This window comes from Stegodyphus dumicola, chromosome 4 (genome assembly GCF_044657685.1).
Source record: "Stegodyphus dumicola isolate Sdum_Otavi_A_Nest chromosome 4, ASM4465768v1".
Classification (NCBI taxonomy): Eukaryota; Metazoa; Arthropoda; class Arachnida; order Araneae; family Eresidae; genus Stegodyphus; species Stegodyphus dumicola.
In genome coordinates, this window is record NC_140771.1 from 227,267,261 (window position 1) to 227,283,777 (window position 16,517).

General features: G+C 33.9%; 1 protein-coding gene across 1 annotated transcript in view; it reads left to right on the forward strand.

Annotated features, from left to right (window-relative positions):
* The window catches only part of LOC118181790 (metabotropic glutamate receptor 2-like), a 170,846-nt gene that overhangs the window by 30,008 nt on the left and 124,321 nt on the right, over positions 1–16,517 (forward strand). The gene's annotated exons all lie outside the window — the stretch shown is intronic.

Here is a 16,517-nt window from a genome sequence, read left to right on the forward strand (position 1 = left end):
AATATTTGCTTGAAACTGTTACATTTAGACGTAAATATCACTGACAAAATGGCAGAACTTAAAAGTTTGTGGGGTTCCATCCTTTTATCTAACAATTAAGTGAACAAATAAGCGAATAATCACTTCAGAGGCAGAGACGTGAATTCGAGAAGGGTTAATTACCCTTTATTGGTCAAAATAAGAATGAACAGTTGGTCCCTTTCTCAGGGCGTACAGAAGAAAAGCCTCCGCTTGGGCTTGAATTCAAAAATAATAAGAAATAAGACTTAACTATTTCTTAATTAAAGAGATATAGCCGAAGCTATCAAAATTCTAAGTAATTGGCCCCTAAATAACGAATTAGCTGGCGAAGCTATGAAGGGCCTGTAATACGACCGAACGTAGTAACAGCTTAGAGAGACTTAGTCAATAGGCAAACCTGCGCTAGTCATAAACTCTGAGGCTCTCACTCGAAGTCAGTGGAGCTTCGACTTCAATACTACTTTTACATTTGCATGAAACGCGATTCTAAAAACACATTCTGGTAGGAAATTGTAAGCTGAAATGAGGAAGGACAGGAAAGTAGCTTTAACATAAAATAACTGTTAAAAACTTTGGCCCCTCTGCGGTGGCGGAAGTGACGTCAGAGGTCACGCGACCGGAAGTACCGTCATTTTGTTCAGTGGTGTTGAGTTGTTTCGAAGTGAAAGTAGAAGTGTTTGTTTTGACAGTGGAAGTAGAAGTGCATGGAGATTTTTAAGATTTAGGTCTTTTGGATGGAAACGAGGATTTGGAGCAAAGTTTCGTTTTGATTTTGTGGCAACGACGATTGTTCCACGTGTTCATTTTTTTAATCCGCCAACTTGAAATCGAGTGGAGTTGATGGAAAGTGAAATTAGAATTGTTTGTTTTGAAAGTGCAAGTAGAAGTGCATGGACATTTTTAAGATTTAGGTATTTTGGATGGCAACGAGGATTTTGGGGAACGGTTTTGTTTTGATTTTGTGGCAACGACGATTTTACCTTGAACCACGTGTCTGGGGGAAACATCCCTTTTTAATTATTTAAATCGAATATCTAACGATTGAATATCAATTTATTTTTAATGGTTTGATAATATTTTAATTACCGTAATTGCTTAATTATAAAAATATGTTTTATCATTCTTCCATCTGCCGCCATTTTTTAATCACACGGTCTTTGTCCGCCATTTTGAATGATTCAGGATAAACCTTACAAGTTCATTAATCCTACTTTTGGTATGTATAATTAAAATTTAACAAGATGTATCCACGCCACCTGTGAGATCTTCAGAATGAAAATTCTTAAATATATACAATAGAACAGATAGCTTTAACGCGTACATAATCAGGCTCCAATTATGTAGCGACATCTAAGCGTAGATGCTGACAAATACAAGGAAACATTCACCGAAATCAATTTAGGTAGTGGGATAAGCTGCTTTCCAGGTGTTTTGTAAAAAACCGTCTCTCTCTAAATTAACCATTCACTTGCTATTTAAGTTTCACTGTGTTTACATTTTTGAGAGGCTCACAGAAGAAACAAATATTACAGAAAAGAATTAACGTAGAAATAACGCGTTGTCTATAAATCTTATAGCTTCAAATCATTTCCTTTAAAATCTTGCTAGATATGTTCCTATCTTTATTAAATATGTAGCTAGTGTTTTTTGCTGATGATAACGAAATATGATGTATTTCAAAAATAAATATCCTTAAAATAACCTCTTGGATATAATTCGTTTAACTTTGAACTTTTACATTCAGGAAGAAATTGAAAATGAACTGTTGTCACGATATACGTATGTATCATTTTGATGTGATTTTGTAATCGCTGAAAAATTTTGGCTTATCTGCTCGCTTGATTTATTTTCTCATGAAAAAAATTCTTTCCGCTCTTCTTCCGTGAGCCCCAAGACGCATTGTCGCGTTAACACTAGATTATTCTCACAGAATTTGTCATCTCTATTTTCTTTTTCGGCATTCTGAGGTTATATTTTCTTCTTTACGATATATTTCTAGATTGAAACGCTATATCGTATTTTCATCGTTCAGCTACCTGAAAAATCTACAGAAATATATATATATATATATAATGGTTAGATAAAAGACATATTTCCAACGCCTTGTTTGTAACTTTAGTATGTTGTCATAAACCCTGAAAAATATTTCTAACAGTGGTATAACTACTGTTCATGATCGCGCATACCGTTTCGGCAGAATTATGTGATAATTTCTGTTTCATTGCTAAAAATTATTATTATTTCCTTGTAAAAGTAAAGGAAGCAGTGTAATCGCGAAAATTTGGAGCATGTACCAGAAATATACGTTTTGACCGTTCCCGAATCCACTGGATGATTGCGTTGTTTGACATCTGAATGAAAAAAAAGGACACTCTTTTCCAAAATGGATTCAGCAGGAAATTTTCCATGACATCTGTACGTACATATGTATGTATATATGAACGTACGTATGTATATATGTATATATGAACGTATCTCGTATAATTCAAAAACGATTAGCCTTAGAACGTTGAAATTTTGTATATAGAACTGCTAAAATATCTAGTTATGCATCTTTCATTTTTATTACAATCGGTAACAACAAATGTTGTTGTTGTGACTAATTTCGCTTGTCTCATATAAAACACACATACGAAATTCATCGTAGCAAGGATGCAAGATTTCGCCTATCGTTGACAAGAGCTTTGGGTACCCTACAGATGACAGTACGACTTTACTCAGTTCCCCTCCCGCAATTTTGAAGGAGAGCATCCCGGGAGGACGGGTAAGAGGATCTTCCTCCTCTCTTCATCTACCACCAACCTCTGCAAAGGAATTTAAGCTTTAGCTGCATATTTAGAGTGCTTCGTGCTGCGCAGATACTGTACATTTACAAACATTCACGCCTTCTCCGTGGTTCAAACCTGAACCCTTCGGTGCAGCAATCAGGGTCGCAAACTACTACTCCGGTTGGGCGGCACACCAAACGTATGCATGTATGCACATATATTTGTGCATACATACATGGATACCTTTATGAATGGCATATGAATACGTACGTGCCGTATGACCTTAAGTACGCGTAAGGCCTTAAGTGCTGTACTTGTTCTTATTCATCATTAATTGCCACCTTCTCCTGAAGTAAAATAATTAGACACTCTAAATAAAAAAAAATTTTTTTTTGAACACTCTTTGATCTGCGATCAGATTTCATATCAGGTACATGAATCCACGAATTCATTCTGTTATTAAGAGGCAGAAATCGACAGTCATTGGCTGACATCATGGGAATGTTATAGGGGACAGTACGAGTCTGCTCCAAACTCCGTTACAATTTTGATGAGTTTGCATACCCAGACGAGCAGATCAAAGGAATCTTCTTCCATACCAGATAGCTCTGGAAAGGCCTTTCCAGGGATCCCGTCTTCTCTCCAAACCACTAATCTTTTGGGCGAACTTTGGGATCGAAGAATTAAGCGCTCCAATGCTACAAAGACATAATACATTTACATAGACATACACTCTGGCGCTAGATTCACTTAACAGTATTATATTTCGTTCATATTATAACTCAGAATGCACAAAATTTATATCATTTAAAGAATTATCTAATCGTCGTAATTCAAATACTGTAATAAAGCTAGAACGATGTATAAAATAAATTATGCAAACAAAACAAAAAATAAACAGTTTTTCACAGACGATTGAGTATTTCTCATTCAATTAATTCAGTTCTCACTACGCGACAAAGCAAAAATACATAAAAACTCAAAATATCTGTATTAAAAATTACGAAGGATATTTTAAACACTTATTTCCTCGAAAAAATTCCTGACAGGATTAAGCATGATTTAATTCGCAATAATAAATGAAGGCATTTTATCTTTGTTGTTGCGAAGCTAAGTTTATCTAAGTTTAGATTGGCAACAAATCCACTATCCTGCTGTTTCAAATGTAAACAAGGAATGGCCGCCATCAAAAAAATTATTAGGCTTAGCGGCAGTTATACAACTTTAAAATTGTTGATAATTCTAAAAATATTGCCTAGAGATTTACTAAAGGCATAAAAAAACCGAAAGATAAGAACAACATAATTCAATCATTTTTAAAGCAAAAACTGTACAATTTACAAACATATAAGAGTAAAGAAACTGAGATCACTGAGCCGCGTAACAGAGTGGATATATATATAAATATATTTATATACGTTTGGCGCGGCCGATTGCAACCAAAATACGAGGTGCACATCTACATGTTATAGTAGTCCTATATACAAAATTTCAACGTTCTGAGGCTACTCGTTTTTGAGTTATGCGAGATACGTACGTACGTACATACGTTCGTACAGACGCCATGAAAAATTCTCTTCAGAATTCATTTTAAAGCAGTTTTATAATTTTTTTGGAGGGAAAGAGTCTTTTATTCTGTCCTTACGTACATATAGCACGCAGAAACATCATTAAATTGCATTCGAAAGCGGTGAAAATGGATAATTTCGTTGAAATATGCTGCCTGAAACTTTTCGCGATTACAATATTTCCTTTTTACTTCGTACAAGGAAGTAAAAAGGAAAGCAGAAGGGTTGAAATACTACAGTTATATTTACATAACGTTCCCTGGGATTATTATGATAATTTTAACTAAAAGTAGTAATACGATGATATTTTACTAGATGTACTGTAGATTAACCTCACTTCAAAGGTAAATTAAAACTAGTGATAGTTTAGTAAAATTCGCTGCAATTAGATTACAATGATAATTCAGTAAAATACCGTAAAACATCAAAACAAGTGTGTAATATTGCTTCAACGAACTCAGTCTTTTTATATATAATATGATATGATAAGACAAGAGGAGAAAAATATATTCTCCTCTTTTCTTATATATTCATATAACTTGTAGACTCGTTAAATTTTTTTAGAAGCAGGAAACATGAAAAATGAGCAATGCCTTCACCGGGACTCGAACCGCAGACCTTTCGAATACGCGCCGACGCCGAGTTTGCTGACCACTACACCACGAATGGATGCTAAGTAGGGGAGAGAAATACCTTATAGACTACTGTTTTATACTTTTAAAGTTTATGACGAAGCTATTTTTAAGCTGAGGGATCTTTAGTGGAGATTGTTTATAAGGGAAAATGGCCCGTATTTACATTATATACGTGGAAATCCGAAAACGTTCGTGCAATTAACCCGTTCTCCAGATTCGAATTCAAGCCAAAGTACCAGTATTCAACTATCCTCCATGTTCGGTGACTGGTAAGTTCTGTTCCATATGGTATGCATCATAAACTTAAATTTTGTCTTGCATTATTTTAACGATTTTATGTTTTGGGAAACAAGTTTAACGAAGCACGTAGTGGTTTGTAAAACTGGGCATTACATTAAATCGTAAACAGTTCCAGTCTTCAAAGTACGGGAATGTAAATGATGTTTACTGGAAGCACAAGTTACTAATTGGAGGATGTTCTCTTTGGTGGAAATTCTAGCGTAAATCCTTTTAAATTCCAAACATCTGAGTAAGCTGGCCTTGAGATTTTTGATTAAAAAAATGTGGTTTGAGCCCACTAAGCTTAAAACGCCCCCTATTCCGATGTCTGGGGAAATCCGAAATGGTACGTGGTGATGACAGTCTTCGACAGGATAACATTTCAAGGACTGAAGGATATAAAAACGTCCGAGGCCAGTGAAGCGCCTGCTGCTAACGACTTGTGTGACCAACGGTTTTGTGGTAATCGAAGCGAGCTGGTCGCACGATAGTGGGATTTTCGTCGCCAACATTTCCTGAAAACATTACAGAATCAAAAGACCGAATTAAAGGGAAAAAAAGTTAAAGGAAAACAACAATCTTCGTGATGCTACCGTTGGCGTCATATCACGTAGAAAGCGAAGGTGAAAATCATCGTTACGGTAACAGTTAGAGGTCAACCGCATTAGGAAAAAGATCGAAGAACCTCAAGAAATATGGCAAATTATTGAGCCGTTACTCGGTTGGATCTTTTTAAAATTGTATTATAGGGCATTCATTCTCTGTGACTTTTTGTGGCACCAATCCCGCCGCTCTGAAGTGCCGAAGCAAAAGAAAAATGACTGTTTCGTGAGAAAGGAACACGAGAAAGGAATCGAAATCTGGCAGTCCCTTTGACACCTTGCAATTAGGTGGCGGTTACGGTTAAATCGTCCATTGTAAACGTCTGCTCTTTCAGATTTCAGGGCTATTTTGTTCTTTGACGGCTAACTGTGCTGGTGGGCCATTTCCCTCCCTTCGGAAAATGTTGGTGGGTAACGAAAAATAACACTAATCAATAATATATAATTTGATTTAATTCTTGCTTCAAAGCATAAAAAAAGCGTTTTTTTTTATATTCCCACCAAAGTTTGCTCTTTCGGTTAGTGTGAGATGTTTGCTTCACGGAAATCGTCCTTTAGTTTTGGTTATTTGTTGCTGTTCACACATTATAAAAAAGAAATATTTTAATATATTATTAAAAATATTTTTATATCAGAATTTACTGAAGCAAGCTTTGCAAACGACTTTACTTTCAAAAAATGAAATTTAAATGTTCGTAAATTTTGCATAATTATTCAGTTTCTTATTTAATAATAGATACAGATTTTTTTTTGAAATTTTGCAACAAAGCATGTTTGCTATTTCTGCTTAGTTTGAACTTGTAAAAATAAACGTGTTACCTTCTGAGTGATACTATAATGTAAATACATTATAGTGTCACTAAATTTGTAACTTCTCAATGACGCTATAATTTGTAAAAGAAAGAAAACGGGAACTAGTGATATGGAAACATGAAGCATTGGGGAATATTGTTTGATAATAGTACACGGGAAAACTATTGTTTTTAATTGGTTGGTATGTTTGCGTTGCCTTGGCTGCGGCGATAAATCTCTGTCCTTTGACTCGTCATGCTTCGTAAATCTACAACATCATAAATGTTTCATAATCTTTCATGTTTCACTTTAAGTGGTTATATAGATCTTAGTGGATGAGTTTTTATTTGGAATTTGAGTAAGAAAGTTCTGGTCTCTTTTATGGTATTTGTTTGTTAAGATTATTTTTGTATTGATGTGTTTAGGACTTGAAGTGTAGGATATGAATTTTATGAATGTAAACCGGAGAAGGGGAAAAAAAACTGATAGCTTTTAGATTTTATATTACGCCCAAAGCGGTGTTCTTTTAACGATTTATGTGCTACCTTTATATATTAAATATCATGTTTTTCGCACTTAAATCATAAACTTTAGTTCAAAAGCAATATCACAAAATATTTAAAAGAACTTATCTTTAGAATTTCCGATACACAGTCACGCGCGCTGGAGATAATTTTTTTTCCTGTACAGTGTTGCCATTGCTCGCTTTGAAATCGTTGCGCTTGTCAACTAAAAATTCGTTAAGGTTTTACAAAATATGAAATGCATAATAAAACAAATTCGATATTCCAAATTTGGGCTTCCAGATGCCCATATTCTAGTGGAGGAATACTTATTCAAAATTTGATGTCTCTAGGTGCCGTTGGGTTTTCATAATGCGAGAAACATACATATATTCATGCATATTCTTCATTGTTTAATTTCTTTAAATATAATTCAGGACTCTAATATTTAGTGGCAACAACTTGAAAAGTGAAACGCTACCAAAGCGAAATTAATATCAGTGTAATTAGTAAATATTTTTCCATGAATTAAGAGCAAAATGCTTTAAAGGAAATCAAAAATTAAAATGTAAAATCTAGATGAATTTGTTGAAGTATTTAAAATATTTTTCCTCGACTGAAACGGGACAAAATGAAAAAACGAGAAAAAATCATACTTTTTAAATTTTCTACCACTGAAACCTCTACGAACGATGGATAGGAGAATAATATATTTGCCTATAATAAGAAACTGCTTCCTATGGTTTTTGGCTCACTTGCCTTGTATTCGAATATGAATAACATTTCCGATTTATTGCTGGCTGTCATGGTTGAAAGAATTTGTTGCCTTTCCACATGAGGCTGATTTCCATTCACTTACTGCTATATGTATTAATTAAAGCATAGTTATTAAATATTAAAGTGGTTTATACAGGTGACAGGTCACGGAAGAAGGCGACATCTCATGTCTAACAAAGGTAAGCAGGTAGGTATACTATATCCCACGCCCTCCACTGTCTTGAACCGGTAGCTCCCGAGTCTCAAGAGGCATTTGCTTCTCTGTGAAGTCGCATGAACGAACAGGGACCTCTGTCTCCTGAATCAAGCCAAATGGCCTTCCACTTTCGACAGTGGCCACGGGATAGGTTGGCTAGACACTCTTCTCACAAAGAAACAACAGCAACAATAACAACAAAAAAATAAAGTTCTAGATCTTTAAACCTACTGGGCCGATTGTTTGGATTTTACGACTCAAATTATGCCTGAGTGCCAAGTTTTGTAAAAATCGCATTAGTAGTTTTTTTAAAAAATCGCTTTCAAAATTTTAGCTCCTCAGAGTTAATTGAATTTGCTTTTTATTTATTAATATATCTTTTTTTTATTAAATTTAATTTATTAATTTTATCACAATTCAAAAATTAGGTTCGATTAAAGTAAAATTCTCAGATATTTTCCGATTTATTTTTTAAGTTTGTATTTTTTAGTCATTTCTATAAATTTTTCGAAAAATACATGAATTATAACCTATAAAGTTTTTTTGCCATCACCTTAAAATAGATTTATTTATTGGCATACCTGAAAAAAAAAATTAGTGTTTTATTCAAAAATTTCCCGGGATATACGTGTTCGGGATATAAATTGGCGAGTTTTAAAATTTGGCATATTTGTTATAAGTGATAACGCCACATGTGGTTTACGCACTTTGTTAAAATTACTTGAGAGAATGGGCGATGCACCTTTTTTTCGCTTCTGCACAATGAGAAAGGAAAATAGGTTACCGTAAATTAAGAATTTTACCAACAGAATTATTCTTGGCGAAAACAAAAACAAAAAAAAAAAAAAAAAAAAAAAAAGTGCGACATAAACGGTTATTATTTTAAGTCTTATAATATATTTAAAAAAATCAGCATATCTTTAGATCCGATAAACAGGAATCAATAAGTAGGAATTGACTTTAATATCCGAAAAAACTGTATTAACATCAAGTGTCATCCACTACAAGTTTGAAAAAATGTATTTGAATTTGAGTGGATGAATAAAAAGTATTTTATTAGCGATTGAAAATTTGAACAAGATATAGGGAGAGTGTAAGTTAATAATAGGAATTTAATAAAACTGTTGTAGGCGTCTACTATATCTAGAAGTTTTTTAATGTCGTGCAAACTGTACTGGACTTCAAATTAACATAACAAAAAGTTAAATTTCAACTGTAGGTAACGTAGTCAGAGACTACACATTAAATAGACTACTCAAGAGGATTCATGATAATTAGTGACTCGCATTTTTAAACATCAGTTAGCAAGATCCTAAAGCCGGGAATAAACTTAGGCAGAGCTGGCAATAATACATAACAGCAAGACAAGGTTACCAGAAGCTTAATAGGAATCTAATAATATCTCAGCTTTAAGCTGAGAGCAGCTGATACACAAGCAACTGATTTGTATTCTGGTATGAGGTACAGAAAAAAGAAATTAAAGTAAATGTTCAAATCATATTTAACTGGCTAATTAGCATAAAAAACTTATACTGTTTTAAGGAAGAAAATATACTAGCTTGCATTTTACGTCAAACCCATTATGTTTTCCAGCGGCCAAGTAGATAAAATCCTGAAAACTAATATTTGAAACTGGGCTTGAATCTTGGCGAGTGGGCTTCGCGGATGTAAAGATGTTTTGTAATTTTCTCCGTGTACTACGTAAATCTGAGATAATATCCCTTCCTCCACAAAGTCCTCCACGAAGCAATTCCTCTCCCGAAGAAAATAACTCTTATATGCTTTGCCATATTCACATAAGCAAATCGAACTCAAAATTAAAACACTAAATGAAAACAAAAGTTTTTTTTTCCTTCCCAGTGGTGGGCACTTGCCTATAACGGCACTAGCCACTAAGTGGCGGCCATTTTATTGTGGAGGCACATAATAGGCGGCCACCATTATCTCCTCTGAAGGGACAGACAATTTTACACCCATGCCTTTTCCAGAATTTGCACTCCGGCCTTCGGTATCGCAATCAGACTCTCCTAACTACTATACCATCAGGGCGACAACACACAAGTTTAAAATGAAGCAAACTTAAGAGGGCTCATACACCTTACACCCCTTATGATCTTCGAATATGTGACTGTTGCAAGAATTGGGATATTTTATTTATTTTAAAAGGTATTACTTCCAACTTTTTACAGCTGACTACATAATATAGCTGCTTTAGAAGCTAGTAACCAAAAAGTTTGTGTTGCCAAAAAATATTTTTTTAATTTAATCCGTTTTGTGACAAAACGTTTCGTCATGTTTCCACCTTGTACGAATGATATTTTAAAAATGGCTAATTGTACATACTTGAAATTTGATGGAATTCTTTATATGGGCACTATTTTCTAACTGAATCAAAAATCTGATGAATATTTTAATACTAAAAAATTTTATGGACGAAAACATTACAGATTTTTTTTACTAAAATATATCTTATAAACTCAACTCCAAATAAAATAAAAATTTAACTTGAAATTCTTAGAAGTTGTGGTTCACAGTAGTTTCCAAATGTTATAAAAGCTATATATTAAATATGGAATTAAATTATGCAACAGAATGTTTTAAACTGTGGCGCAAGATAGAAACATGGCGGAAGATTTTGTCACAAAGCGGATTAAATTATAAAAATATTTGTGGCAACACAAACTTTCTGATTGCTATTTCAAAAAGCAGCTACATTATGTAGTCAGCTGTGAAAAGTTTGAAATAATTGCTTTTAAAATAAATAAGTTATCCCAGTTCTTGCAACATACATATATTCGAAGATCTTATGGGTTTTAAGGTGTATGAGCCCCCTTAAAGGTTTCCTAGCCATAGTTATGTTTGAAAATGATAGCAAAAGAATGCCAGTTTCAGAGTTGTTACACGACAGCTACAATAATATACAAGGTTTACTTAAACCTTCTACAGTAAGACCCCGCTTAACGCTGTTTCGTTTAGCGCTGTTTCGGTTTAGCGCTCTTTTATTTCAACCCGGGGATTCCACGAAATCGCTCGCAGCATACGGTGATTCCCCGAAATATTATGCAGCGATAGGTTTCAAATACATATCCGAAAGAGTGTACTTGCATTTCTTGTTTGGTGCGGTATTGTACAGACATATTTTGAAGGGGTAAATGTGGAAGATGTCGAAGAAATAATTCAAGAAGCAGCGGCTAGTCTTTCTAATGATGAGCTCAAGGAATTAACTGAAGAAGAAGAAAACAAAAATGTTGACAGCAGTGATTCAGAAGAAGAGCAAAAAAACTTTCGATGGCGTTTGTAAAAAGGAGTTTGTCTACCATAACTGAAATAATGGATCAATTCATTGAAAATGATCCGAATTTTGACAGGAGCTCAAAAGTAAGGCGTGGTGTTAGAGATGCTCTATCCGTTTATGAAGAACTTTTAAGAGAACAACGCAAAAGAAAAAGGCAAACAACATTAGATGCCTTTGTCACAAAAAGGCAGAACACTGAAAACGCAGGAAGGCTAACTAAATATGACTGACTTAGAATTTTATTTGTTTTTTTTAAGAATATTCGTTTTGTTATTTATATTTTGTTTTTATTTTTGCAAGAAATAATAATGTGGTATTAATTTGGGCTTTAAGAAATAAATGTTTGGTTTTATTTTTATTAAAAAGACATACTTTTTAAATTTAATGCCTAACCAATTTCCTAGTCATCTTCCCCTAACCCCAATATTTACATGTAAAGATAGCCTCGTTTAGCGCTGTTTCGCATTACGCTCTACTTTGATGAAACGTATCCCCCGCGTTAAGCGGGGTCTTACTGTATATGAAATGCATTCAAGTAACAGAACTTTCCTCTGAAAATTAAATTAAGCATTAATTATGCTGTAATCAACGAATCATATATTTACAAGTCTTTTTAACACTCTTATAATTAATCTCTCATTTAATAAATTTTAAAAGATTCGATCGTTATGGCAAAGGAGCTTTTGGATAATTCGGATTTTGATACATTCATTAATTAGAAAACTGAGCTAGTACTATTGGTTTAATATGAACTGGATCCGTTACATATTTATGAATTCACATTATATATTCGCGTTTAAAATTTGCATCTGGATTAGGAACATTAAGATCTTTTTCTAAATATTAACTTTGCTTTGGTACGTTATTATCATCCAGATGACTATATAGCTAGGGTTTATATAAGTTATAATAATATTTGATGTAACTACATATATTAGGTATTCCAAACTGTAGAACGTTAATCCTTCTCGAACCATAACAAGACTTAAATGTTCATGTAAATACACGGGCAATTTCTTTGCATAATATACTCAATTATTACACCAATAGCACTCCTGCAGGGTATGATTACTTGTAATTTGTTTTATGACATAGGCACGAATTTATGTTTGCAGAGTTATGTATCACCAACAGCGCAATTTCAGTATATGCAAAGCAATATAAAAAATTAACTGCAGTTTGGATCTCACAGCACAACTGTGCATTCTTTCGACAAATAAGAATAATCGCGCTTAATAACATAAATTATTCCTTTTCGGAATGATTTTTTTTTTCGATTGTTGTTCTCATCCCTAGAGATTGTGCCAAGGTTTCGCTTTGGTGAACTAGTTTCTTCTCGGCTGAAGATTTGGGAAGGTATATTGAAGTCCTTTCACACTCATGGATGGCCGAGCGTTGCAATGCAAGAACGCTTTTCGTTCTAGAATATTGGTATTCGGAGCTTGTCGGCAGATTTCGTGTCAGCGCCTGTATCGCTATTTTATCAGGTGATATGGGGTGGTCTCGTCACTCGGAAGAATGAAAGAATTTTCGATAGCCTGGGAAATATTTCGCATCTGGTATTTTAGTGCGATAAATCAAAAAGAATTTTGCCCCCGTCCTCAGGAACGCTTTTTTTATCAATGAAATTTGTTGCTTAAGAATATGATTTCTTAAATGTTAATAAAAACACCAGGCTTTCAATTATTGTTGTTGTTGCACTGTAATATTCTATTCGACGAACAAATGTAAGTGACAGTAATTGATGTCTGTTAATAGCTAAATATCTGAATGTTGGTAGTTTTTTAGCACAATTAACACTGCGCTGCTAAGAATACATTGGATGAACATTAAATTAGCGTACAAGGTATTTTCTTCCTTCTTTTTGGATGCCTTTGTGATGTAATGATAGCATATTCGAGAGGTCCAGGTTTAAGTTCCGGCGAAAGCACGTCTTCCGCATCGGAAAAAAACTAAGGACTCTACAGTGGCGACGGAGCTAAAAAGTGGTGGTTGATGATTCTTCGGTTACAGCCGAAAACATCGCGGCAAAAACATCGCAGACGAAAACGTCGCGGAGAAAACAACGCAAGGCGAAAACGTCGTGCTACAAAACATCGTGGGAGAAAACATCGCAGTTCTAAAACATCGTGGTATAAAACATCGTCGTCGAAAATAAAGCGCTTCAAAAACTTCGCAGTTTAAAAACATCGTCGTCGAAAATATCGTCGTAAAAAATAAAGTATCTACAAATTATCGCATGACAATAACATCGCAAACATGCTTTTTTTTTAACTATACATGGATATTCCCGTAATGATTTGTGAGCACAAGATGGAAAGAAGGATAATTTTTACTTTCATATTTTTTATTAATCAATAAATTTTTGCTGAGAAAATAAAAAAGAAACTTAAGCATAGAAAATTAATGCAACTTATAGCATTGAATAGAATTTTAAACCGACATAGTTAACTAACAAAGGTCATTAATAAATCATTTTTTGTAAAGTTTTCACTGGTAATTTTTCATGAAAAGTATAATCTATAAGTTGCATTTAGTTTTCTATGCTTAAGTTTCCGTCTTACTTTTTCAGCAAAAATTTATTAGTTAATAAAAAAAAAATGTGAAAGTAAAAATTATCCTTCTTTACATCTTGCGCTCACAAATCCTTATGTGAATATCCATTTACAATTATTAAAACCTGAAAAAAACATATCTGCGATGTTATCGTCATGCGATGATTTGTAGATACTTTATTTTTTACCACGATATTTTCGACGGCGATGTTTTTAAACTGCGAAGTTTTTGAACTGCTTTATTTTCGACGACGATATTTTGTACCGCGATGTTTTAGAACTGCGATGTTTTCTCTTTGCGATGTTTTCTCCCACGATGTTTTGTAGCACTACGTTTTCGCATTGCGTTGTTTTCTCCGCGACGTTTTCGTCCGCGATGTTTTTGCCGCGATGTTATCGGCGGACACCGATTCTTCACCACTAGGATTTGGCGACTGGGTCCCCTAATCCCCAGTCGCCTTTCTTGGGGTAACGATTAGTACACTCGGTGTGTATTTGAGAGTCTCGAGTCCCAGTGGGATCACTGCTTATTTTTCATGCTTCTTGCTTAAAAAATAACCTAATGTATCTGCAAACAAAAAAAAAAAAAAAATAGCAATACATGCTTTGTTAAAACTTTTAGAATTCTAATTAAAATAAAATTTACAAAATAGATGCTTTCCGGAAATTGGAATTCGTTTCGTAGTGATTTTTAGAATCAGAATTTTGGACAGTAATTCACTTGAAATAACATTACTGATGTAATATACCCTAAAAATGTTCACCAAATGTGTGGATATTTGGAAAAAAAAAATCAGCCAAATAACTGTACCTCTACTTTTATATGACCAAGAATATTATGATAACTAAAAATTACATTTTACTGTTTAGTGCATTTAATTAAAAGCATGAAAGTTAAAAGTTTTTAAAAACATTTTATTTTTGTAGGTTTTTAGTTCAAAGCTTAAGGAAACTTAATATAGAAAGAAAACGGTTGTCACCAAATAAATGAAAATGTTTCCTTCGAATTAGAGTAACAACGAGGTACATTGTGACGTCATCTCTCCTACATGGTTTTTCATCTCAATCTAATGACATGAATTTTCATTCAATTCATTTAAATTTATATTTGATTTAGAAATGTGGTCTCACCTTCACTTAAAAGCATACGACTGTTAACAATCACATGTTAGTTCGTCTTAACTTTAAGGTTTGGTTTGATTTGGTTTATTAGATTACGACAAAGCACTCGAGGGCTACCTGCCTTAAGGGAGGGATGACTTCGTGGAGGACGTTTGAAGGGAAACTGGCTCGTATACACGTTACACATGGGGAAAAGCACGAAAATACCCATGCAGCCAGCCCGTTCGCGGGATTCGAACTTCGGACCGAACTACCAGTGTTCAGCGACGTTACCGCTCGGCAGCTGGTGAGCCCTTTTTGATTTAAGGATCGCATCGATTATTATTTCTAGTGCCACGACACATAACACCGAACGATTTTTGAAAAGCCTAAATAATGTTAGCAATTCAGAAAAAATCCTTCTTTGAAAAATTAATTTTTCATATACCTGATGGTGTCCAGACAGATATTCTGCAATATAACAAAATTCATTAAACAAATATGTGTGAAAAAGAATTCGACTCCAAATAAGGAAAAAATTATATATTTTTCTTTTAAAATAGTCTTACGGAATAGTGTTTTTGTCATCCCAAGTATTCGTGCATGAATAGTTTCAAGGAAAGTAAAAGGGGATCAAAATTTCATTAAGATTTGACCAAACAATATACCTAATAAACGCATAAAGAAAACAGGTTAAATAAAACTGCGTAAAAATAAGGCGATTTAGACGAAACACGTGTTACACATTTGAAATAGGTAGCAATATAAAAGTTTAAAACATAAACAAACCTCTGGGAAATTTCTACATAGCAGAGTAACTATGGCTTTAGGAATCAAATCAAGATCAAGAAATATCATGTTATTCTACGAAAAAAAGAAAAACCAGACAACTCAAACAAGCAAATGCATAGAAAAGAACGAATAAAGAAAGGTAGATGAATGCATAAGAAGAGCATGAAGCCATGCAATAAAATGCAATAACAACTCATTGCTGAGCGTTCATGCGCAAATAATTATGTATATTTCGGGGCGCCAAACCTGTGATCTGCTCCAAAAAGTGCAGAAATTCAAAGAAATAGTAAAAAAAAAGAAAAAGAAAAAAAGAAAGTGGTAATTAGAGGATGAAGAAATGTGGTTTCTCGGGAAAGCAAGTGGCACTGTTGATGTGTAATATCTTCCAAGGGTCAGGAAGTTGAAATTTCGTTGAGGAATTCTGATCGTGATTCAACATTTTGTTTTTTTCCTGCCTTCCTAGGGAATACAGTTGAGGCGGTTGTTTATCCATGTGTGGAGTTCGTTTTTTTACGTCTTTGATTGTATTAATGAGCCATTAAAAAAGTAACAAGGTCATGAACCTTCTAAATTTTCAATTTACATTTAAAGCAATTTCTCTTCATTTCTAGAATCAAACCCGCAAATATGAAT